At 41.5% G+C, this 23408-nt stretch overlaps 1 protein-coding gene across 1 annotated transcript in view; it reads right to left on the reverse strand.

Annotated features, from left to right (window-relative positions):
* Positions 1 to 23408, reverse strand: part of galnt11 (UDP-N-acetyl-alpha-D-galactosamine:polypeptide N-acetylgalactosaminyltransferase 11 (GalNAc-T11)) — a 162787-nt gene that overhangs the window by 124194 nt on the left and 15185 nt on the right. The window contains exon 2 of the mRNA XM_043690739.2: positions 15687 to 15748. The gene's annotated coding sequence lies outside the window, so the exon portion shown is untranslated. The remainder of the gene's footprint in view (positions 1 to 15686; positions 15749 to 23408) is intronic.

Below are 23408 nucleotides of genomic sequence, written 5' to 3' on the forward strand. Positions count from 1 at the left end.
AATCCTGCTATTCCAGGTGCAATTCATAGCTTGTAAAAACCATGATTTGCCTGTTAATTTAGGTTTAATTTGCATTGATTCTGATTCATGTTAAAGATACAAAGACTGAAATTTTGTCTGGCAATTGCTCCATTGTACATCTTCGGTTCTTTGATTTACAGATCCACACAAAGTTCTCAAGAACAGTCCCAGCCAAAGTTCCATCACTTTTTGCAAGTGCGTCTATGGTGTATTATTCATAGAGTCATAGAGATGTACAGCACAAAAACAAACCCTTTGGTCCAACTCCTATGTATGATTATGCTTGACATTCAAGCACAAGTAATACATTTGTAAGAATGGTTTTTTGTCATTTCATCAATCAAATGGCTCAAATGTGAATGAATTGTTTGTGTCAGGGCTTGTATTATTGAAGAGCTTGTGAATCAAGGGTATCTGTCTCTATGTCCGTTTGATTTCCCTGAACATCAAAGAAAACTCTTCATAAAATCAAATGCTTTGCTCAAATTCACAATCTTTGACACAGGAACATACCTTCAGAACAAAATAATTTAGGATGCAGATGAGGTGAAACTCCTTCCCTCAGAGGTTTGTGAATCTTTGGAATTCTTTACCCAAAAGTATTATGGAGCATCAAGCATACAGGTTTTGAGACAGACAGAGTTTGTTTTCACTGGGTCAGTCATAGAAATGTACAGAACAGAAAGAGACCCTTCAGTCCAACTCCTCCATGCCAACCAGACATCCTCAATAAATCTAGTCCCATTTACCAGCTTTGCCCTCTATCCCTCTAAACCCTTCCCATTCATACGCCTATCCAAATGCCTTTTAAATATTGTAATTGTGCTAGCCTCCACCAATTCCTCCGGCAGCTCATTTACATGTGAATTAAAAAATATAAATAATGGACAGCGAAGAGAGGTTTAGACACTGATCATACTGAATAACGTAGTAGGCTCAAGGAGCAATAGGATCTGCTCTGCTCTTATTTCCCATGTTCTTTAGTCACTCAATTTAAAAGTTTTCAAACTTTGTGAAGTAATGTACTTACATTTACTATGTTCTTTAAAAAAATGGAAGCTTTGAACTACTTCAATATGACATGAAAGATGATTCATGAAAGCCAGATGCTTCATAAAAAAAACACAATAAAAACATTGAATATCAGAGAGACTAAACAATAATGAAGTTCTGAGCCCAACGACACTATAAGTAAATAATGTGCAGAAGTATCGTGCAGTCTGATTCAAGTTCAAGGTCTATTATCAAACTAAAATCAATAAAATCCTTCAACAAACAACACAAGGCAATGAAATAAAAACTACAACATTGACTGTGCTGCTATACCCAAGGCCCAAAAAACCAAATTTCTTCACAATAATTGCACATGGACAGCTTAGAATGAATTCACCATTTACAGAATGAAAGAACATACTCTGGTAAATTAGTTTTTCTATGACATTTATTCAGCATTTCAACTGTCACTCTGCAACACATTCGATCAGTTGGTAAATGTTTTAATAAAGTTGATATATCTGAGGCAAGTAAGGAGCATTCCATCACACTCCTGGCTTGTGCCTTACAGATAGATGGCGGACAGGTTTCTTGGTGTCTGTAAATGTATTCTGCTTCGTACGTTGGTTTAGTGGTTAGCATTGTGCCTCACAGTGCCAGGGACCTGGGTTCAATTCCATCCTCTGGCAACTGTCTGTGTGGAGTTGCACATACTTCCTCTGACTGTGTGGGTTTCTTCCAGGTGATTCAGTTTCCTCCTACAGCCCAAAGCTGTGCAGGTTAGGTGGATCGGCTGTGCTAAATTGCCCATAATATCGAGGGATGTGCTGGCTAGGTAGATTAGCCATGGAAAATGCAGGGTTACAGGGATAGGGTATGGGTATGAGTCTGGGTGGGATGCTCTTTGCAGGGTCAGTGTGGACCCAAATGGCCTGCTTTCACACTGGAGGTTTTCTATGATAGCAGACAAAATACTAAACCACTTTCAAATCCAGTGTCAAAATTATTAGGAACTAATTTGATCAAAGCCCTCACATACAACTGACAATGATGCCTCAATTCCAATCTTTAAAGAACACACTACTTTCCTTACAGCATAAATACCTTTTGCCTAAAAGCTAAGGTGATGCTGCAGTGTTAATGTTATTGGACTAGTAAGCTAGAGTTCCAAGGATGCTCTGTGAAAACAGCAGCTGGTGGAATTTAAATTTAATGAATGAAACCATCTGTTGACCATGACACTTTGTTGGAACAGTTACCTAGTTCAGTAATCTTCTTCAGGGAAGGAAGAGTGTCACCTACACCTGGTCTGGCTTACTTGTAACACCTCACCTACAGCAATGTGGTTGGCTTATAAGTGGCCGAGAGAGCCCTCAGTTGTATCACATTGTTAAATCAAAAGAAAGATCATCTATCTAGTCACTGAAAATAACGACACTGGAATCCCAGCACTGTCAACTCTTTAAAGTCCTGCTTGCCAACATTTTAGACCTAGTGCCAAAATTGGGAAAGTTGTCTTACAGATTAGTCAAGCAATAGCTTGAGATAATCATATTCATGGAATCATATCTTAAAAGGAAAGCTCAGACACCACGTTCATAATCTATGTGTATGTTCTGTACACCCCCAAGAGGGCAAACTCAGCCGGGGTGACAGAACAGCGGTATACAGTTGGAAGGAAGTTGTTCTAGGAGTCTTTAACAACCAGATCCTTTGAAGATTTACAGCATCAAATCAAATATGGGCAAGGAAATAACTGACCTGAAACTGAATTGGGCTAGCCACATAAGTACAGTGGCTACAAGAGCAGGTCTGGGAATACTACAACATATAACTCACCCCCTGACTCCCCAAAGCCTGTACACCATCTTTTTGGCACAAGTCAGGAGTGTGACTGAATATTCACCACTTGTCTGGATGAGTATAACTCCAACACCACTTAATAAGCTCGCTTGATTGGCACCAGTTTCCACTCCTTCCACCACCAATGTTCAGTAGCTGCAGTGTACACTATCTACAGAAACAATGCAGTAATTCAGCTTCAACAGCATATTCCAAATCCACGACCACTTCCATCTAGAAGGACAAGGGCAGCAGATACATGGGAACACCACCACTTGCAAGTTCTCTTCCAAGCCACTCACCATCCTGACTTGGAAACGTATCACTGTTCATTCAATATCATTGGGTCAAAATTGAATTCCCTCCTGATGGCCTTGAGGGTCTACCTACAGCACAATGACTGTAGCAGTTCAAAATGACAGCTAAACGCCATCTTCTCAAAGGCAACTAGGATGGGCAATAAATGCTGGCCAGTCAGCTAGCAAAGCCCACTGTCCCACTAGTGAATAAAAAAACCCTGCAGTTTACCACTGAGCTGCTTTTCCCCAATCTCCAATAAATGATAAATCAGTTCTCCATGTTGAACACTAAATTCAACCTCTAGTCTTGCAATAATAAGGCAACGCAGTTTCAGATTAAGAAATCTCCCTTTGAAGATGCAAGCGAGAAGAATGTTTTTCTTAGACGGTGGTTATTTTGTAAAATTCTCTTCCGCAGAAAGCCGTGGACACTATATTCAAGGCAAAGTTAGATAGATTTTTGATAACTGTGATGTCAAGGTCCTTGTATATCAAGAATAGACAACTAAGGACAGCTACATCACATAAGGCTGATAGTATCCTAGAACACATCCGGAAGATAGAACATACAAACACTAAAATCATGCCTTTCAGCTCAACCTATCTGAACTCAAATTTAACTTTCGCAATTTCTGATACCTTGATCCCATATTGTTACATGTACTGATCCAATCAAATGTTAGCTTAAGCCTGTATCCCCAGTACAAACAGTTTCCTTGAAAGCATATGGGAATATGAGAACACATTGTATCCTTGCAACGGTAAAATGTTCTAATAAGGACAGAAATTTGGAAAAACAATTCTTTGGATATCTCTGTGGTACAATTATACTGATAAAATCAAAAAGAGATCCAGTGACGGTTCATTCGTCAATAACAAACATCTCGACGGTGGGACAAAACATAAAAGCCAATAGAAAGCTGAATAACATATAATAAGAGCATGAGCCTATAAGATAAAAGCTAAATATTACAGATGCTGGAAATCTAAAACAAACAAAGAAAGTGCTGCAAATACTCCACAGATTCTGCAGCAGTTGAATAGGACTCTTTAGAAGGTAGAAATTTTATTGGGTCAAAAGAGGAAGGAAGAGGAAAAACAAAAGATAAAGTCTGATTATGGAACAGATAGGAAAGATTAAATGACAAAGATTCATCAAGTACAAGAAGCAAAATGGAAAGCACTGAAAGTGAACAAGGTTAAAGAGACAAATGGAAATCCCAATGGAAAGAGAAACTTCTTCAAGGTAGGCATTCTGCAAGGATATAATCCATCACAATTTTACCTTCCTTCAGTTCTGAAGGATTATTTTTTCACTCTATGTTCATCCTATGTCTCTCTGTCTCTCTCTATAAATACTACCAGGTCTGCAGAGTATTTCCAGCAGTTCAGTTTTTCTGTTGAGTACTAGGCAACACTTTCCAGGAAGGAGGCCTACTTATAGCACCAAAGGTGATGTGGGTATGAAGGTGCATTGGCAAGGAACTGAGATCATTGAAAAGCATGGGGGATGATAGATGCACATTGTTGCCAAGGATGTGAAAGATCGGAACAGATTGTGGAATGGGAGGGTGGTTTACGTGGATGGGTATACACATTGGGAAATATTTCTGGTCAACAGGCAGTATTGTAAAGGCATTTACGCCTGGTTAAAGCTATTCTCACCTTCCTTAAGCTGCCGAGTTTGCCAGGGCCTGGAAAACCTGACTCTGGTTAAAAATAGAATGGCCATTAAACCATATATTTAAATAACCAATCCAATTTCTGAGTGGCTGCCCCTTGTCCTGCAAGCCCAAAGTGAGTGGACTTTTGCATTTTATCCTCTAATATGGCTCTGCTTTTCTTGACAGTTGAGATTCAGCCTGAAGTCACCAAAGGATACGGAATAGCCACAATTCATCAAGTTAGGTGCTACATATGTTCTGATACTACAAGTAACAAATGCACAACATAGATCATTGAAATCTTCATCTTTAAAACGAAAAGACATCATACTGCAAGTATTGAATGTAACTGGGGAGTAACAAGGAAGAAGATAAAAAGGTAGCATAAAAAGCTGATTAACAATAATCAGTATAATTGCAATGCTACAAATAAATTTTGGGAAAATAACTGACAGGTAGTGAAAATAAATATTGCTCCTTGTTTACTTGATAAATATGATGCCCACAAGAGAATCTATTTTAGTTTGCGTAACTTTGGAAAGACACAGTTCAAATACTACTTCATAAAATTCAATACCAAGGTATTTTAGATGCTTACAAAATGTATGACATCAATACAAAACAGGAAAGTACCAATAAATAACTAGACTGCCCATGTTTTGTCTCCCTTGTTTTATATTGTTGTCATGGAGTCATCCACATCATTCTATGGTTGTTCAATCAATCATTGGCTGTTAAACTCCCAGATGCTGGACTCCTTTCTTTAATCAGATCTTCAACTGAGCAGAATGCATCTCTGGGACTTGATGTAGACCAGTTCAAAGACAGTAGACGAGCTCGATGTTAGCCTGATACACAAATTATAGAACTTTTCATGTTATGTAGTAAAATGTAAATGCTTCTGGTGCATTTTTTAAAAAAATCATTCATGGGACATGGGTGTTGCTGACTTCACCAGCATGTGTTGCCCATCTGTAGTTGTCCTTGAGGAAATGGTAGTGAATTGCCTTCTTGAACCAACCTCACTCTGTAAAAGGTTTTTCTCGCACATCTTATTTAAACTTTCCTCCTCATCTTAAACTGATGTCCCCTCGTATTTGACATTTCCACCCTAGGAAAGACTATCTACCCTATCCATGCTTCTCATAATTTTGTATACTTCTATCAGATCACCCTTCAGCCTCCAATGCTCCACATTTGACCAACCTCTCCTTATAGCTAATATACTCCATTCCAAATCAACATTCTGGTAAATCTCTTATACCCTCTCCAAAGCCTCCATATTTTTCCTATAATATGGTGACCAGAACTGCACTCCAAATGCGGCCAAACCAAAGTTTTGTATAGCTACAAATATGACTTGCCAACTTTGATACAAAATGCCCTGACCGATGTAGGCAAGTATGCTGTATACTTTCTTATGTACCGCTTTCATGCTGCACCACTTATCCACTTGCATTGCCACTTTCAGGGAGCTATGGACTTGCACCCCAAGATACCTCTGTATATCAATGCTCCTAAGGGTCCTGACATTTTCTGTATACCTTCCTTACACCATAAGGAAGGCAGCATAATATTGCAACCAACCTTTTAGGCACTTCCATATTATCCAATCTGATTGCTGGAGGGTCAACTTTTGAACTTTCAATTTGATTTGTGCTAAAGAACACCCCATTTTGTCAAACTTCTCATCCTGCATTCATAAGAACAATTTGATAGGACACCAATAAAAGGGAAAACCAACATTCATCCTGTCTGAGAGAGTCGGTTCATAAGTAAGCTCCAATTGGTACGAGTGCTGCCATGGAAAATATCGCAGATATTGATAACTGACAGTTAAGAGCTAGGCTTCATTTAGATTTAAAACCAAACATATTCATTCTGATTGGTCAGATCATTGTCAAGAGAAATAAACAAGATTGGCCTTATCAGACCCTTGTAAATCAGGCTCAAGCCAACAGTTCATCCTTCAAATTTGATGCCACAATTGGGCACATGAAAGCCATCCTGCATGGTAACAGCTTCACCGATCAGATATTTTCTTGCTGTGCCTCATGTAAATTCACAAAAAGAACCTGAGGGGCGATCATTCTTGGTAGGAAAAATGCCCAGTCTGCCTCAGATTAAAAGATATTTTAAAAGTATGACCAACAGCTAAAATGAGCCATTTCACTCTGCTATGCAGTAGCAACACAATTCACAATTCAAGATGCAGCGCCAGCAAAGTAGGTACTGCACAGGCTCCTGAGTCAATCCACTCCAGGCCAGCTGCATCCTTTTCTCTCTCTCCTTTCTCGTCTTTTTCTTTCTCTTTATTCTTTTCTTCACCTTCTGATGTCACAGAGAAACCGGAGCAGTGTTGGCAGGGCATTGGGTGCAGCATTGGCAATGCCTGGAGGGAGAGCTCCTGGCTGTGGTAAGCCGGAACATGGATTTGGAGACTCGATGGGTCACTGGCTGAAGTGGTGACAGTGCCTGCAGCGGTGATTCCAGATTGTATTATGTCCAAGTGTGGACTTGAAGGTCGTCGGCTACAGTAATGGAGTGTCCGAAGCAGGGAATCCTGACTATGGTAGGCCCAGAGCATGGTCTCGGGGACTCACTGGGTCTTTGGCTATTGCAGTGATGGTGCCTGGACTAGGGACTCCTGGCTGCAGTCGGCCTGAAGCATGGACTCCTCGAGACACCTTGCAGAGACCTTGCAGAAATGCTGGAGCTGCAAGTGAAAACTTATTGGTACAAAAGATGAAATCTATTCCTGCAAGTTCAAAATGGTGCTGGATTGTGTCGACAAAACAATTTTCACTGTATCTGTCTAGACATGTGACAATAAATACCTTACTCACTCACAAACAGAATGATGCCATCAAGTCAAAATAGACTTGACATTAATTAGTTATATGGTATAAGAATTTCTGTGGTGTGATGCCAAGTTAGACCACACATTCCAAAGACTGGTGGATTGTATCAAGCAGCATATCTCTTCAGCTCTTTGCAACATCTAAGGTACTGACTGCACCCAACCACCCCACAATGGTAAATTTTGCACCAGTATCCAACATTAAACATAGAAGCAAGTTACTGTAGATGTTGGAATCTGAACTGAAAACAAAAAGTGCTAGAGATCTTCTACAACTGTGGTTTCCCACCCACTTGTCGACAGGGCCCTCAACTGAATCCAGCCTAACACCCATGCTTCCATCCCTTGCCCCTTCCCATCACTCACAACAGTGTGATCAGGACCCCCTTCTCACTTTCACCCCACCAGACTCTGGATTCAAATGATCTTTCTCTGCCATTTCAGACAATTTCAACAGAATGCCATCATCAAACACATCTTCCCCTCACTTCCTGTCTGCATTTTACAGGTATCGTTCCCTCCACGACACACTAGTCCATTCTTGTACCACCACCACCCTCTCCTTTTCATGGCACCTTCCCACATAACAGAAGGTGCAACACCTGCCCCTTCACCTCCTCCCTGCTCACCATCCAAGACTAAGTGGTCTTTCGAGGTGAAGCTGCATTTCAGTGATACCCCTTCCAAGCTTGTGTGTATGCACTGTACCCAATGTGCCCTACTTTATGTTGGAGAAACTAAATGCAGACTGTGTGACTGCTTTGCAGAACTCCTCCGATCTGTGCGCAAGCATGAGCCCGATCTTCCTGTAGCTGGTCATTTTAACACAGTGTCTCGCTTGCATGCCCCTTGTTTGTCATTGGTATGCTGCAACGCTTCAGGAAATCACAGCGCAAACAGGGGTACAGCATGTCATCTTCAAACTAGGCAGTTTACAATCTTCTGGACTCAATATTGAGTTCATCATCATCAAATTCTGAACTAATCCATCCCTTTCTTTTAGCTTTGCTTGTTACATTCTCTGCCACCCTCTCTGCCCTTCCTCCACCCCAGTGGGACGGTCTGTTCTTTCAAGTCTAGCAGTTATACACACCATTGTTCTCCGTCTGCTCTTGCCCCACTGAATTTATCTCCTCTTGACACTGTCCTGTCCTCCTTGGTCCAGGAACTCCGTACATACATTCGGGACACCACCCACGCCCTCCACCTCCTCCATGACATTCGTTACCCCAGCCCCCAATGTCTCACCTTCAACGTGGACATCCAGTCCCTGTACATGTTCATCCACCATGGCGAAGGCCTCCATTCCCTCCGTTTCTTTCTCTCCTGCCAACCCTACCAGTAACCTTCCACCGACATACTCATTCAATTGCTGAACTGGTCCTCACCCAAAACAACTTCTCCTTTGAATCCTCCAACTTCCTTCAGACCAAATGGCTAGCCATGGTCACCTGCATGGGTGCCAGCTGTGTTTGCCTCTTAGTCGGATACATGGAACAGTCCATTTTCCATAGTTACACTGGCACCATTCCCCACCTTTACGTCCGTTACCTTGATGACTGCTTCAACACCACCTCGTGCTCCCATGAGGAGGGTGAACGGTTCATCAATTTCACGAACACCTTCTAGCCTGACCTCAAATTCACCTGGATCATCTTGGACACCTCCATTCACTTTCTGGATCTCTCAGTCTCCAATTGTGGCGACCGACTCAACACGGACATCTACTTCAAACAGACCAACTCCCATAGCTATCTGAACTACACCTCCTCCCAACCCCCTACTCTGTAAAACGCGATCCCTTACTCCCAATTCCTCTGCCTCCACCCATATCAGCCCCCAGGAGGAGCAACTCCAGAATATCTCAGATAGTCTCCTATTTCAAGGAACGCAATTTCCTCTCCCATGTGGTCGGCAATGCCCTCCGAACCTCCATGCTTGAACCTCACCCCAACACCCGCAACAAGGATACAGCCCCCTTGATCCTTGCCTTCCACCCCACTAAACTCCGGATACAGTGTATCATCTTCCACCATTTCCGCCACCTACAGTCAGACTCAACTATATTTCCTTCCCCATCCCTATCAGCATTCCGTAGAGATCATTCCTCCTCGACTCTCTCATTAGATCCACGTCCCCCACTAACCCACTCTCCACTCCCAGCACCTTCCCTTCCCACCGCAAGAGTTGTAAAACCTACGCCCACACCTCCCTCGCCACCTCCATCCAAAGCCTCAAAGGATCCTTCCACACTCGGCAGAGATTTTCCTGCACCTCCAAACACATCATCTACTGGATCTGTTGCTCTCAATGTGGTCTCCTCTACATTGGGAGACAGGACGTCAACTCGCAGAACATTTCAAGGAACACCTCTGGGACACATGCACTAAACAACCCCACCACTTCAACTCCCCCTCCCACTCCGCCAAGAATATGCAAGTCCTGGGTTTCCTCCACTGCCAAATCCTAGCCATCCGACGCCCGGAAAAAAACACCTCATCTTCTGCCTGGGACCCTCCAACCACACAGCATCAATGTCTATTTCACTAGGTTCCTCATCGCCCCTCCCCCCCCACCTCATCCCAGATCCAACCTTCCAATGCATCACTGCCTTCTTGAACTGTCCTGCTTGTCCATCTTCGTTCCTGCTCTACCCTCCATTCTGACCTATCACCATTACCCCTCACCTGCATCTACCTCTTGCCTTCCCAGCTACCTTCGCCCCAGCCCCAGCTCCCTGTCCTATTTATCTCTCACCCCACTGATGAAGGGCTTATGCCTGAAATGTCAATTCTCTTACTCCTCGGATGTTGCCTCATTTGCTATGCTTTTCCAGAGCCATACTTTTCGACACCATTGTTCTGTCATTCTCATATTCCAATAACTTAATCTGAACAATCAACATCATTTCTTCCCAACACTCCAACTGCTCCCCCCTCTGATTCCGACACCCCCGAACCATCCTCCCTCAAACCCCTCAACTATTGAATAAATGCTGCCCCGTTCACATTTCACTTTAGCTTTGTTGAAGTGTCAACTTAACTCGAAACGTCGGCTTGCTTTCTCTCCATGGATGCTGCCTGACTCGCTGTGATCTCCAGCATTTTTGTCTTCAGTCCAACTTTAGACAACATTTGCAAAGGTTTACACTGACAATCAACTTAATTGTATCAGTCACATTTGCAGCTTAGCACATTTATATGCATTAGAATCTATGTATATTAACATAGGCCCTGTTCTTCACAGAAAGTCCCTTTTATCAACCCAACAAAATAGATTAGATTAGATTACTTACAGTGTGGAAACAGGCCCTTCGGCCCAACAAGTCCACACTGACCCGCCGAAGCGCAACCCACCCATACCCCTACATTTGCCCCTTTTAACCTAACTTTATGGGCATGACAGCCATTTGGTGATTCACAGCTTAGAGCAATATTCTGACCAATCAGAGCCAACCTGCCAGTTTAAAATTAAACAAAGCCTGGCTGTTAACTATCATCACTTGGTGCATTCTCCATTGCAATGCTTCTACCAGAGACCAAACGCTAACCAATCAGCACTGTCCTTTCTTGCAATATAAATGCTGGTTTTCCCCTTGAACTAACATGCTTGTGAACTTTCCTATTTGGTGCAAGACAAAAAGCCTCAACAAAATGTCCTTTATCAGCAATACTCAAGTTGTGCTACAAAACAACTAATGGTAATATCACTGAATGTGAAGAAGATAAAGATGGGGAGGTGGTGGCCTAATGGTATTATAGCTGAACTGTTATTCCAGAGACCCAAATAATTTTCTGAGGATCTGATATGAAGCTCAACACAGGAGATAACAGATTTGAATTCAATAATAATCTGGAATTAAAAATCTAATGATGACCATGAATCCATTGTTGATTTTTGGAAAAACGTATCTGGTTCACTCATATCTTTTAGGGAAAGAAACTGCCAACTTACCTGGTCTGCCCTACAGATGACTCCAGATACACAGCAATGTGGAGAAAGTGAGGTCTGCAGATGCTGGAGATCAGAGTTGAGAGTGTAGTGCTGGAAAAGCACAGCCGGTCAGGCAGCATCTGAGAAGCAGGAGAATCGAAGTTTCAAGCATAAATCCTTTATCAGGAATGAGGAACTGCTCATTCTCCTGTTCGTTGGATGCTGCCTGACCAGCCGTGCTTTTCCAGCAACACACTCTCAACACAGTATGGTGGTTAACTCTTATCTGCCCTCTGGGATAGGCAATAAATACCGGCCTAGCCAGCGATGCCCTCATCGTGTGAATTAATTTTTTAAAATTCTCTCTTGATAGCAATGATCATTATTTCACACTTGTATGGTGAGAATGTTACTTGTCAGCACAAGAGCGAATGTTATCCAAGTTTTATTGCACATGGACAAGAACTGTTTCAGTACCTGAGTCATCACAAATGGGATTGAATATTAGCCAACCATCAGTAAATGTATCCACTTCTGCTGTCATGATATTGGGAAGGTCAGCTCAAGATGGTTGGACATAGCAGACTACCCTGAAGAACCCCTTTGGCAATATCTTGGGCACGAGATGATTGATCTCCATCAATCACAATCATCTTCCTTTGTGTTAGGACTGGCTCCAGCCAGTATAAAGATTTATCCCAATACCTCCTGACTTCAGTTTAGCTCAGGCTCACACTCTGTAAAACACTGACTGTCAGTTCCTCACACCTCAACTTTTGAGTTCAGCTCTTTGTCCATGCTTGGATCAAAGGTATACTGAGGATTTGTCCTGATCTGGACAGCTAGGGCATTTTTCAGACAATTTTCTACATCAGTAGTGGTTGCCCATGTTGCAGCTGTTCTGGAACTGCCTGGTAGGGTTGTAAGTAGTTGTCATTCACAAAGCTTCTGTCACACTGGCTACATTCAGCTGCCAATGTCAGCAAAGGGGACAGTGCTTCAATGGAGCTGGCCCATGGCCCAGCCCAGCCATTTTAAGATACATAGCATATCTGATCAAGCATTAAAAAAATTATAAACAATATAAGAGCCCATGATTTTGGAGGGATTATATTAGTTTAGATAGAGGATGGCTTAACTAATAGAGACAGAGAGTGAATCTAAACAGGGGGCATTTTCAAGATGACAACCTTTAAATGATGGAGACCAACAGAGATCAGTATGAGGGACCACAATTATTATTACTGATACAAATGTATTTTTGCCAAGTTTGTGTAGATGACACAAAAGTTGATGGGCAGGCAAATTGAACAGATATTTTGTGTCAGTGTTCAATACAGAAGATGCAAATAGCATCTCATGAATAGGTGTTCATCAGGAATTGAGAGGGAAGGGGGAACTCAAGAAAATTACAATCACTAGGCAAGGAGCACTGACTAAATTGTTGAATGATTGATCTCCATCAACCACAACCATCTTCCTTCGTGTTAGGATTGGCTCCAGCCAGTGTAAAGATATACCCCAATTCCCAACTCATATGAGTTCACAAGTGTGCAGGTCCTAATGGATTCCATCCTAGAGTCTTACAGGGCAGTCAATGAAATAGTTGTTGTATTGGTTTTAAATTTCTAAAATTCATTAGATTCAGAGAAGATTCCTTTAGTGAGGGAGGGAGGCAGAAAGCAGGAAACTACAATCCAGTTGGCCTAGTATCTGACATAGCAAAAATGTTAGAAGCTAATAAAATATTCTAACAGAGCACCTGGATAAATTCAAGATAATCAGGCAGAACCAACATGGTTTTGTCAAAGGAAAATCACGTTTAACTAATTTATTGGAGATCTTTGGAAAAGTAACTTGTGCTTTAGATAAAGGGGAATCAGCAAATGTATTGTATTTCGATTTCCAGAAGGCATTTGATAAGGTGACACAGCTTATTGCAGAAAATAAAAGCCCACAGCATTGGGGTTAACATATCTGCATGGGTTGAAGATATGCCTGCCCATCAACAGGAAGCACAAGTGGTGTGCCACATGGCTCAATGCTGCAGCCTCAATTCTTTACAATTTATATAAATGATTTGGATGAAGGGAATGACGGTATGTAGTTGTGAAGAGGACATTAAGAGCCTACAAAGGAATAAAGCTAGGTTAAGCGGATGGGCAAAGATGTGGCAAAAAGAGCACAATATGGGAATGTGTGGGATTGTCCATTGTCGCAGAAAAATTTTTTTTAAAAATCTAAATGATGAGAGGTTGCAGAGCTCTGAGATGCAGCAAGATCTGGATATCCTGATGCAAAAATCACAGAAGGTTTGCATGCAAATACAAGTAATCAGAAAAACTAGCAACAGGTTTATTGCAAAGGGAATTAAATGCAAGAGGAAGGAAGCTATGCTTCAGTAATACAAGCCATTGGTGACACTGGATCTGGAGTACTGTGTACTTTACAAGGTAAAAACAATGACTGCAGATGCTGGAAACCAGATTCTGGATTAGTGATGCTGGAAGAGCACAGCAGTTCAGGCAGCATCCAAGGAGCTTCGAAATCGACGTTTCGGGCAAAAGCCCTTCATCAGGAATAAAGACAGTGAACCTGAAGCGTGGAGAGATAAGCTAGAGGAGGGTGGGGGTGGGGAGAAAGTAGCATAGAGTACAATGGGTGAGTGGGGGAGGGGATGAAGGTGATAGGTCAGGGAGGAGAGGGTGGAGTGGATAGGTGGAAAAGGAGATAGGCAGGTAGGACAAGTCCGGACAAGTCATGGGGACAGTGCTGAGCTGGAAGTTTGGAACTAGGGTGAGGTGAGGGAAGGGGAAACGAGGAAACTGTGTGTACTATACAAGTCAATGTACTTACGGAAGGGTATTAATGCATTGCAAGCAATTCAGAGAAGGTTTACTAGACAAATAGCTGGACTGAGCTATTCTAAGGCAATGCTAGTCAGGCTTGACCTTTATCCACTGGAGTTTAGAAGAGTCAGAGGTGACTTAATTGAGACATAGGAGATCCTGAGGGTACATGACCAGGTGGATGTTGAAAACACGTTTCCTCTCGTGGGAGAATCTAAAACTCAGAATCACTGTTTTAAATAGGCACTCCTTATTTTGAAACAGAGATGGGAATTACTTTTTTTCTCTTAAGGGTTGAGATTCTCTTTGCAATTCCCTTCCTCAGAAGGCAATGGATGCAGAGTCTTAAAATATTTTTAAGGCACAGTTAGATAGATTCTTTATTACCAAGGAAATGAAAGCTTATTGGGAGTATGCAGAAACACAGAGTTGAGGTTAAAATCAGATCACCCAAAATCTTATTGAATGGCAAAGCAGGCATGAAGGGCCAAATGGTCGACTCTTGTTCCTTGTTTGCATTTTTGTGAGGATGACAGAGTTTACAAAGGGATAAACACAGGTTAAGCAAGTGGGCAAAATCTTGGCGGATGGAATATAATGTAGGAAAATGTGAATTTATGCACTTAGGCAGGAAGAATAGAGGAGCTGAACATTATTTAACTGGAAAAACACTGCAGAAAAATCAAAGGGAAGATATACGGACATTGAAAGCAGTTCATGGAAGGTTCACTCGATTGATCCAAACATAAATGAACTGTCTTGTGAAAGATTCAGTAAATTGGGCTGATACACATGGGAATTTAGAAGAATAAGAGGCAACCTTATTGAAACATTCAAGATTCTTAGGGAACTTGACAAGGTAGATGTGGAAAGGTTGTTTCCTTGCATGAGAGTCGAGGACCACAGGGCAAAATCGCAGAGAAGTTTGCACACTTAAGACATATACAAGGAGGAATTTCATCTCTCAGAACATAGTGAATCGGTGGAATTCTTTACGCCAGAGGGCTGTTGACACTGAGTGGTTAAGTATATTCAAGATTGAGCTGGACAGATTTTTAATCAGTAAAGGAATCAAGGGTTAAAAGGGAAAAGGCAAAAAAATTGAGTAATCAAATGAGCCATGATGTCGCTGAATTTGGATCAGACTCAATGGACTGAATGTCCTACTTCATAGGTCTTATGATCAAAATAATTAGGAATCAGCTTAAATCACCAAATTACTTACCCCAGCTATGTAACTTGCAGTTTCATTCTCATAAAAAGCATGAAGCATGTTGCTTTATTCATCTAATGAAAGAAACAAACATTATTAAGAAATTAATAATGATCTGAAAATGGTCAGAAATCATTAGTATTATGAATAGTGCATACTGGTTGAGAACATAGTGTGACATTTAATGTTAACGCTTTCCGAACAGTCTTAACGTGCTAAGCAAAATTAGTCTGTTAAAAGTAGCAGAGTTATTTGTTTGGAAGAGTGCCTGAAAAGTGTGATTTTCCTACTGCAAAGTAACAAGGCACCTTTACCCAGAACTTAACAAATCTTTACCCAAATTTCAAATGCACCAAAATTCATGATGACCACAACTTGTTTTTATCTTGCTTATTTGTTTAATATTCTAAGGCACTTCAGAGGTTATGGGAAAAAATGCAAGTGCCCTAGGAAATGTAATCAAAGCTGGATCTTAGAAGTGGATTTTAAGGACAGCCTTAAAGCCGAAGAAGAAAGAGGTAGAGAGGGTTTCAAAATGAAATTTGAAAGCTAGGAGCCTAGTTGGCTGAAGACACAACTATCAATGGTAGAGTGAATGGAGGGAAACATGCACAAAACATCAGAGTCAAAGGAACAGAAAGATCAGACAGCATGTTTGTAGGTTGGATGATGGTAAAGTAGCAGGGACATGTGGATTTCATAGCTGTTCTTAATTATAGATGCTGAAAATTTTAAGGTGGGGGACCATCAACCAATACAGGTCAGTAAGGATAAACTAGTAGCATTTTGTATGAAATAGGGCATTAGTGGGAACTTTGGATAAACTGATCAGTTGTGTGAGTGTGTGTACACGCGAGGCGGGGGGGAGTTGGGAGAAAGAATGCGGACAGCATGGGCAATATTGAAAAATTGAGACGAGGTGAGGAAGGCATAGATAAATGGTAAACGTTCATAGACAGAGATAAGGATGGAGGCCACCAATGTTAAAGAAATGGGCAGTCTTTATGGTGGATAGTATCTGTCTGTCATATTGAAAATTTAGCTCTGGCTTCAACAGCTGCGCATATTCTGTTCCGCGCCAGACAGTGGCTCACGAGAGTTAAATGGAACTATTGGCAAAGGTCTAGTTTAAAATCTCAGGGCTTCAAAGAAAGAGATTGCAGATCATCATAACACAAAGGTAGTGGAGGAGCTGGGAGAAGTGGTGAGGTAACAAATTACTAAAAACATGAACTGAAGGCAGCTTTAAACTGCAGAAAGGGGAGTCTCCTTTTATACTTGTCAAACATCGCACTTTCCACAGAATTACAGTCCTTAAAATAAACAGACCACAATTGCTCAAGCTTCCAGTGAGTCCACATTTTGCCACTTCATCCAATAGCAACTTCAAGTCACTGTCACCAGACACTTACCTCAGTTTTGCAATTTCCCAAATCCATTACCAAGAGTAAAGCTCTTCTGTCAGACCATGCCAGGACAAATCATTCAGATTCCTTAAAAGAATGCAGAATGCACCTCACTGATACCCACATTTGGCTTCAGTAGCTCCTGAAGAATCTGCAGTCTCTTCTCTTTGCTGACTATACCAATTGTTCTCTTATTTTCTCTCTTTTTCCTTCTGCCCCAAAAGCATACAGCCAATAAGCCTATTTATTATTAACACAGCTGCCCTCATCCTTTATTCCCAGGTGAGGACGCTTCACCGTGCTCAGCCAGTCCCATGACTAAACTAGGTTCATTACCAGGCCGATTTCAGAAGTCTCATGATCAGTTTCACTTTAATCTAGGTTTTAAGGCATATTCTGAAATATAAATCGCATAATCCTCATAGCCATTACATGGGACATTAGTTAACAGTGTATAGGTTCTGTTTGGGAGGAGAAGCCATTATTGAAAATTTTCTGGCTATTTCAGATAGTTGAGTGAAATGGAAAAAGGGCAGTGCGAGACAAGTTGGCAGGAAAAAAGATGACATGGTTAATGGGTACAAACAGGATAAGAGATTACAATGGCTGTAACTTGTGATTTTGGATGATGACAAACCATCTTTGCACAAATAAAGTAAGCCAGAGATCTAATTTTGCCAAAAGAAAACATTAGTTTATTTCTTGGATTATTAGGGACTGCTAAAACAAGTTTAAAACAAGACTCCATTGATAAATTATCAGATTTCAAATCTGGGTAGTTATTTGGAAGATAAGGGGCAATTCTTTCACACAGAGGGTGGTATATGTATGAGACGAGCTGCCAGAGGAAGTGGTGGAGGCCGGTACAATTGCAACATTTAAAAGGCATCTGGATGGGTATATGAATAGGAAGAGTTTGGAGGGATATGGGCCAGGTGCTGGCAGGTGGGACCAGATTGGGTTGGGATATCAGGTCAGCATGGAAGGATTGGACCAAAAGGTCTGTTTCCATGCTGCACATCTCTATGACTCTAAAATAATTTCCTCCTTAATTTGAGGGGAAAAACAAACGCCATTTTTTTCTTCATGTAAGGCCTTAAGATACATATATGTCCATAAAATCCAGAAACTAAAATTTTAATTATAATTTTAAATTGTCAAATCTTACATTTTTATGTTATTGTATTAGCCATTCACAGTGCATACTGCAAATATTTTAACTTTGCATTAATTATTTTATATTTCAGACTTTATAAATTATTTGAGCTCCATAATAATATGATGTGCTATTTTCGGCACATTAGCAGTTAGTACTTTTCAGTAAACAGATTGTATGTGAATACTATAAATAAAATAATTTATAACATGATCTATTGATCATGGAGACTTACATTTGCAGTAGGAATTGCCAAATAACTAGTAAAATGTCGACAACGGGATTTGAGGTTTGTCCTCATTTCCTGAAAATTGGTTGTTAGGGTTTGGGGCTGACTTTGCTGCTTCGCTCCCTTGTAAAATTGCTGTTAATGTTAACTGTTTTGCAAACTGTGTATTGTTTAACAAAACTAAAAACATGTCGACAAAACATGTAAATAAATAACTGTGGACTATCATTAAACACAACTCTACTTTATATTTATGATTAATGAGGCTAAATACAAAAGCATTACGTCTTCTGATTTGCTCGGAATATGCTCTGGTATTTTTGGACTCCATTTTAGAGGCATAAAAACAGAACAGGAGTAGGCCATTTGGGCCTTCGAGCCTGCACTGCCAATCAATGTGATAATGGTTGATCGTCCAACTCAGTACACTGCTCATGCTTTCTCCCTGCACCCTTTTGATCCCTTCAGGCCCAAGAACTAGATCTAACTCCTTTTTGAAAATATTCAACATTTAGACACCAACTGCTTTCTGTGGCAAAGAATTCTACAGGCTCATCACTTCACTCTCTCCTCTACTTCCAACAAACTCCCAATGTATGATTTTAAAAATACGACTAAATAACCTGGATTTCAAACTAGACATTAACAATATGGTCAAAGGAACTAAGGTCATTGTTGCTAAGTTTGCAGATGACACAAAGATGGGTAGATGGGCAGGTAGTGTTGAGGAAGCAGGGAGATCATAGAAGATCATTTAGTACCTACAGTGCGGAAGCAGGCCATTCGACCCATCAAGTCCACATTGAAGGACATTTCACCCGGACCCATCTCTTACCTCAGTAACCCTGCATTCCCCATGGTGAATCCACCTAGCCGGCACATCCCTGGTCCCTATGGTCAATTTAGGCCAATCCACCTAACCTGAACACCTGTGGGAGGAAACCAGAACACCCAGAGGAAACCCACACAAACATAGGGAGAAGATGCAAACTCCACACAGCTGGTTGCCTGAGGCTGGAATAGAGATGTAGACCATTTTCTGAACAGGGAAAGCATTCATGTAGAAACCTGAAGCACAAAGGGACTTAGGAGTCCTAGTTCAGGATTCTCAAAATTAACAGACATGTTCGGTTGGCAGTTGAAACACAAATGCAATCCTGGCATTTGTTTCCAATGGGCTGGAATACAAGAGTACAGACACACTGCTGAGGATGTATAAGGCTCTGGTCAGGCCATGTTTGGAATATTGACAGCACTTTTGGGTCCCATTTCTAAGGAAGGATGTGCTGTCTTTGGAGAGGGTCCAGTGGAAATTTAGAAGAATGATCCCAGGGATGAAGGGCTTGTTATCTGAGGAGCGGTTGAGGACTCTGGGTCAGTACTCCTTGGAGTTTATAAGGATGAGGGGAGATCTCATTGAAACTTACAGAATAATGACAGGCGTGGATTGGAAGACATGGAGAAACAAAACAACAGAAATTGCTGGAAAAACTCAGCAGGTGACCAAGTATGTGGATAGGGTTTAGCAGGCAGGGAAAGAGTTAAGTTCTGAATTTTGTGAAACAAGAGGTTCAGCTGAGCATGACTCAGATCAGATAAGAACTTACAGTTAACAATGGAGTGCTATTGGCAAGGGTAATGGGTTAACAAGGTGGAAAAGCAGTCATTATGTAAAGCCATTTGACAATATTGGAAGCATTCAGTATGCAAGGCCAGCTAACAAGGGGAAAAGTATCCATTGTATGAATCCAGTTAACAAGATTAAGAATATTCGTTGTATAACACTAAGGGGCTTGGTCTCTGTTATCGATACTCATTGATTGGAGGTAGTCAACATGGTTTCATCAAGGGCAGGTCGTGTCTCACAAACCTCATTGAGCTCTTTTGAGAAGGTGACCAAGTATGTGGATAAGGGTAGGGCAGTTGACGTGGTATACATGGACTTCAGTAAAGCTTTTGATAACGTTCCACATGGTAGGCTTTTGGAGAAAATGCAGAGGCATGGGATTGAGAGTGATTTAGCAGTTTGGATTAGAAACTAGCTTTCTGTAAGAAGGCAGCGAGTGGTGGTCAATGGAAAATATTCAGCCTGGAGTCTGGTTACTAGTGGTGTGCCACAAGGATCTGTTTTGGGACCACTGTTGTTTGTCATTTTTATAAATGACTTAGACGCAGGCATAGGTGGATGGGTTAGTAAGTTTGCAGATGACACTAAAGTCGATAGAGTGTTGGACAGTGTAGAAGAATGTTGCAGGTTACAGAGAGACTTGGATAATTGCAGAATTGAGCACAGAGGTGGCGAGTGGAGTTCAATGCAGATAAATGTGAGGTGATTCACTTTGGGAAGATTAACAGGAAGGCAGAATACTGGGTCAATCGAAAGATTCTTGGTCGTGTGGATGTGCATAGGGATCTTGGTGTCCATGTACACAGATCCCTGAAAGTTGCCACCCACGTTGATAGTGCTATTAAAAAGGCAGTGCATTAGGTTTTATTGGTAGAGGGATTGGGTTCCAAAGCAGTGATGTCATGCTGCAAATATACAAAACGCTAATGCAGCGCAATTGGAATATTGTGCACAGTTCTGGTCGCCCCATTACAGGAAGGATGTGGAAGCGCTGGAAAAGGTGCAGAAGAGATTTACCAGAATGTTGCCTGATCTGGAGTGAAGGTCTTATGAGTAAAGGCTGAGGGACTTGAGTCTGTTCTCATTGGAGAGAAGACGACTAAGAGGGAATTTAATAAAGACATACAAGATGATCAGATGATTAGGTAGGGTGGACAGTGAGTGTCTTTTTCCTAGGATGATGATGTCCGCTTGTACGAAAGGGGCATTGCTGCAAATTGACGGGTGATAGATTTAAGACAGATGTCAGAGGCAGGCTCTTTACTTAGAAAGTGGTAAGGGCGTGGAATGCCCTGCCTGCCAATGTAGTTAACTCAACCACATTAGAGGCATTTAAACAGTCATTGGGTAAGCATATGGATGGTGATGGGATAGCGTAGGGGGAACGGATTAGATTAGTTCACAGGTCGATGTGACATCGAGGGCTGACGGGACTGTTCTGCACTGTATTGTTCTATGTTCTATGATTGTAATGGCCACCCAATTAATATGTATGCTCCTCCCTATAAAATGACTATATAGTCATTGAGAAACTGCTGCTCCAGAGAAGACCGAGAACTCATGTCTCAGTGCACATGGGCGATCGTTCTCCCTCCCTCCAGGGCCCAGAATAAAGATGAAGGAGGTAAAACTATACTGTTATACCGTGTCTCTGAGCATTTTTCTTCGGCTTAGTGGGGGAGGGGGGGGGGGGTGGAGAACGACACTGGCACCATCTACAGAAACAAAACAGAGTTAATGTTTCAGGTCCAGTTATCCTTCTTCAGAACTGTTTGTACATAGAGAAAGGTTGAGTGGAAACGAGAAAATGATAGGTGGAGATGGAGCTCCCAGGTTAACCTTTACCCATTTCTTTGTCTGCCTAATCACTGTGCTCTCTCTCTCTCTCACTTATATATCTTACAAACAACAGCTGACCCAGCACTGATCCTGTGAAACACCACTAGCCCCAAATCTGTAGTCAGAGCAACCCCCATCCACCATGACTTTTTGGCTTTTATAACTGAGCCAGTTTTGTATCCATCTTACTGATTAACCATAGATCCCATTTGACTTCACCTTCTGTATCAGTATGCCATGAGAGTCATTATCAAAGGATTAAAGTTAATATAGACAACGTCCACTGCCATGCCTTCATCAACCATCTTTGTTACTTCCTCAAAAAAACTTCCATCATGTTTGAGAGACGCAACCTCCTCCATTCTACCAGAGAAAGTGAGGGCTGCAAATGCTGGAGATCAGAGTGGAGAGTGTGGTGCTGGAAAAGCCCAGCAGGTCAGGCAGCATCCGTGAAGCAGGAAAATCGATGTTTCAGGCATAAGCTTATGCCCGAAACATCGATTCTTCTGATCCTCAGATGCTGCCTGACCTACTGTGCTTTTCCAGCACCACACTCTCAACTCCCCCATTCTACAACCACTTTGGAAACATTTCCAGGATTTCAGCTAACTTCAAGGAGATAAGTTGCTACATTTTGCACATCTGATAAGTTCAATAGTAAATTAGCACCATTTCATCAGGGTAAAACCACATTTTAAATATAAACATCAGTAGCACTACAATAAACATGTGTCAGGAAGAATTAAGACAGTTCTGTGTAGCTGATGACCTGACAAGTACAGCAAATACTGAATTAGGTTCATAATTGTTTCATTGACAGCTGATGGAGAGTGATTGGAGGATCAATACTTCACAATTTTGGACACTGTTACACAACTTCATTTAATGAATACACAAATATGATACTTGAATTTGCTTAGCACCTTTTCATGTCATCAAAACCTTTCAAAATGCTTTGCAGATGGACAAAGCAACCTGCTTGAGTAGCATCACACCCACAAACATGCACCACCTCCACTATAGATGTATACCATCTATAACAGGAGTGTAAAATTCACCAGACACTAAAACAGGTGTGATGTGGAGGTGCCAATGTTGGACTGGGTGTTGGACAGAGTCAGAAGTCACACAAGGTTATAATCCAACAGGCTTATTTGAAGTCACAAGCTTTCAGAGCGCAGCCCCTTCATCAGGTGCAGTGAGTAAGAAGAGCACAGAGTTTTTCAGCAGAGAGATCAAGGGCAGAGGAATCAAAAGATCATACAACTGTTGTGAGTGAAGTGTCAGATCATAAACTCTGTAAGTGACCAAGAGTGTTACATGGTGAGTGAAGTATCAAAAGCTGAATAACCAGCAAACAGATTATCTATAATCCGATTAAATGAGGCAGAGAGATAATTATGTAAAAAATTTAAAATAAGGTGATGCTAGAAATAAACTAAATGACTGGAAAAACATTAGATTAGATTACTTAGTG

The sequence above is a fragment of the Chiloscyllium plagiosum genome, unplaced genomic scaffold (genome assembly GCF_037043375.1).
Source record: "Chiloscyllium plagiosum isolate Xiang-an unplaced genomic scaffold, Cpla_swu_hap1 HiC_scaffold_5, whole genome shotgun sequence".
Lineage (NCBI taxonomy): Eukaryota > Metazoa > Chordata > Chondrichthyes > Orectolobiformes > Hemiscylliidae > Chiloscyllium > Chiloscyllium plagiosum.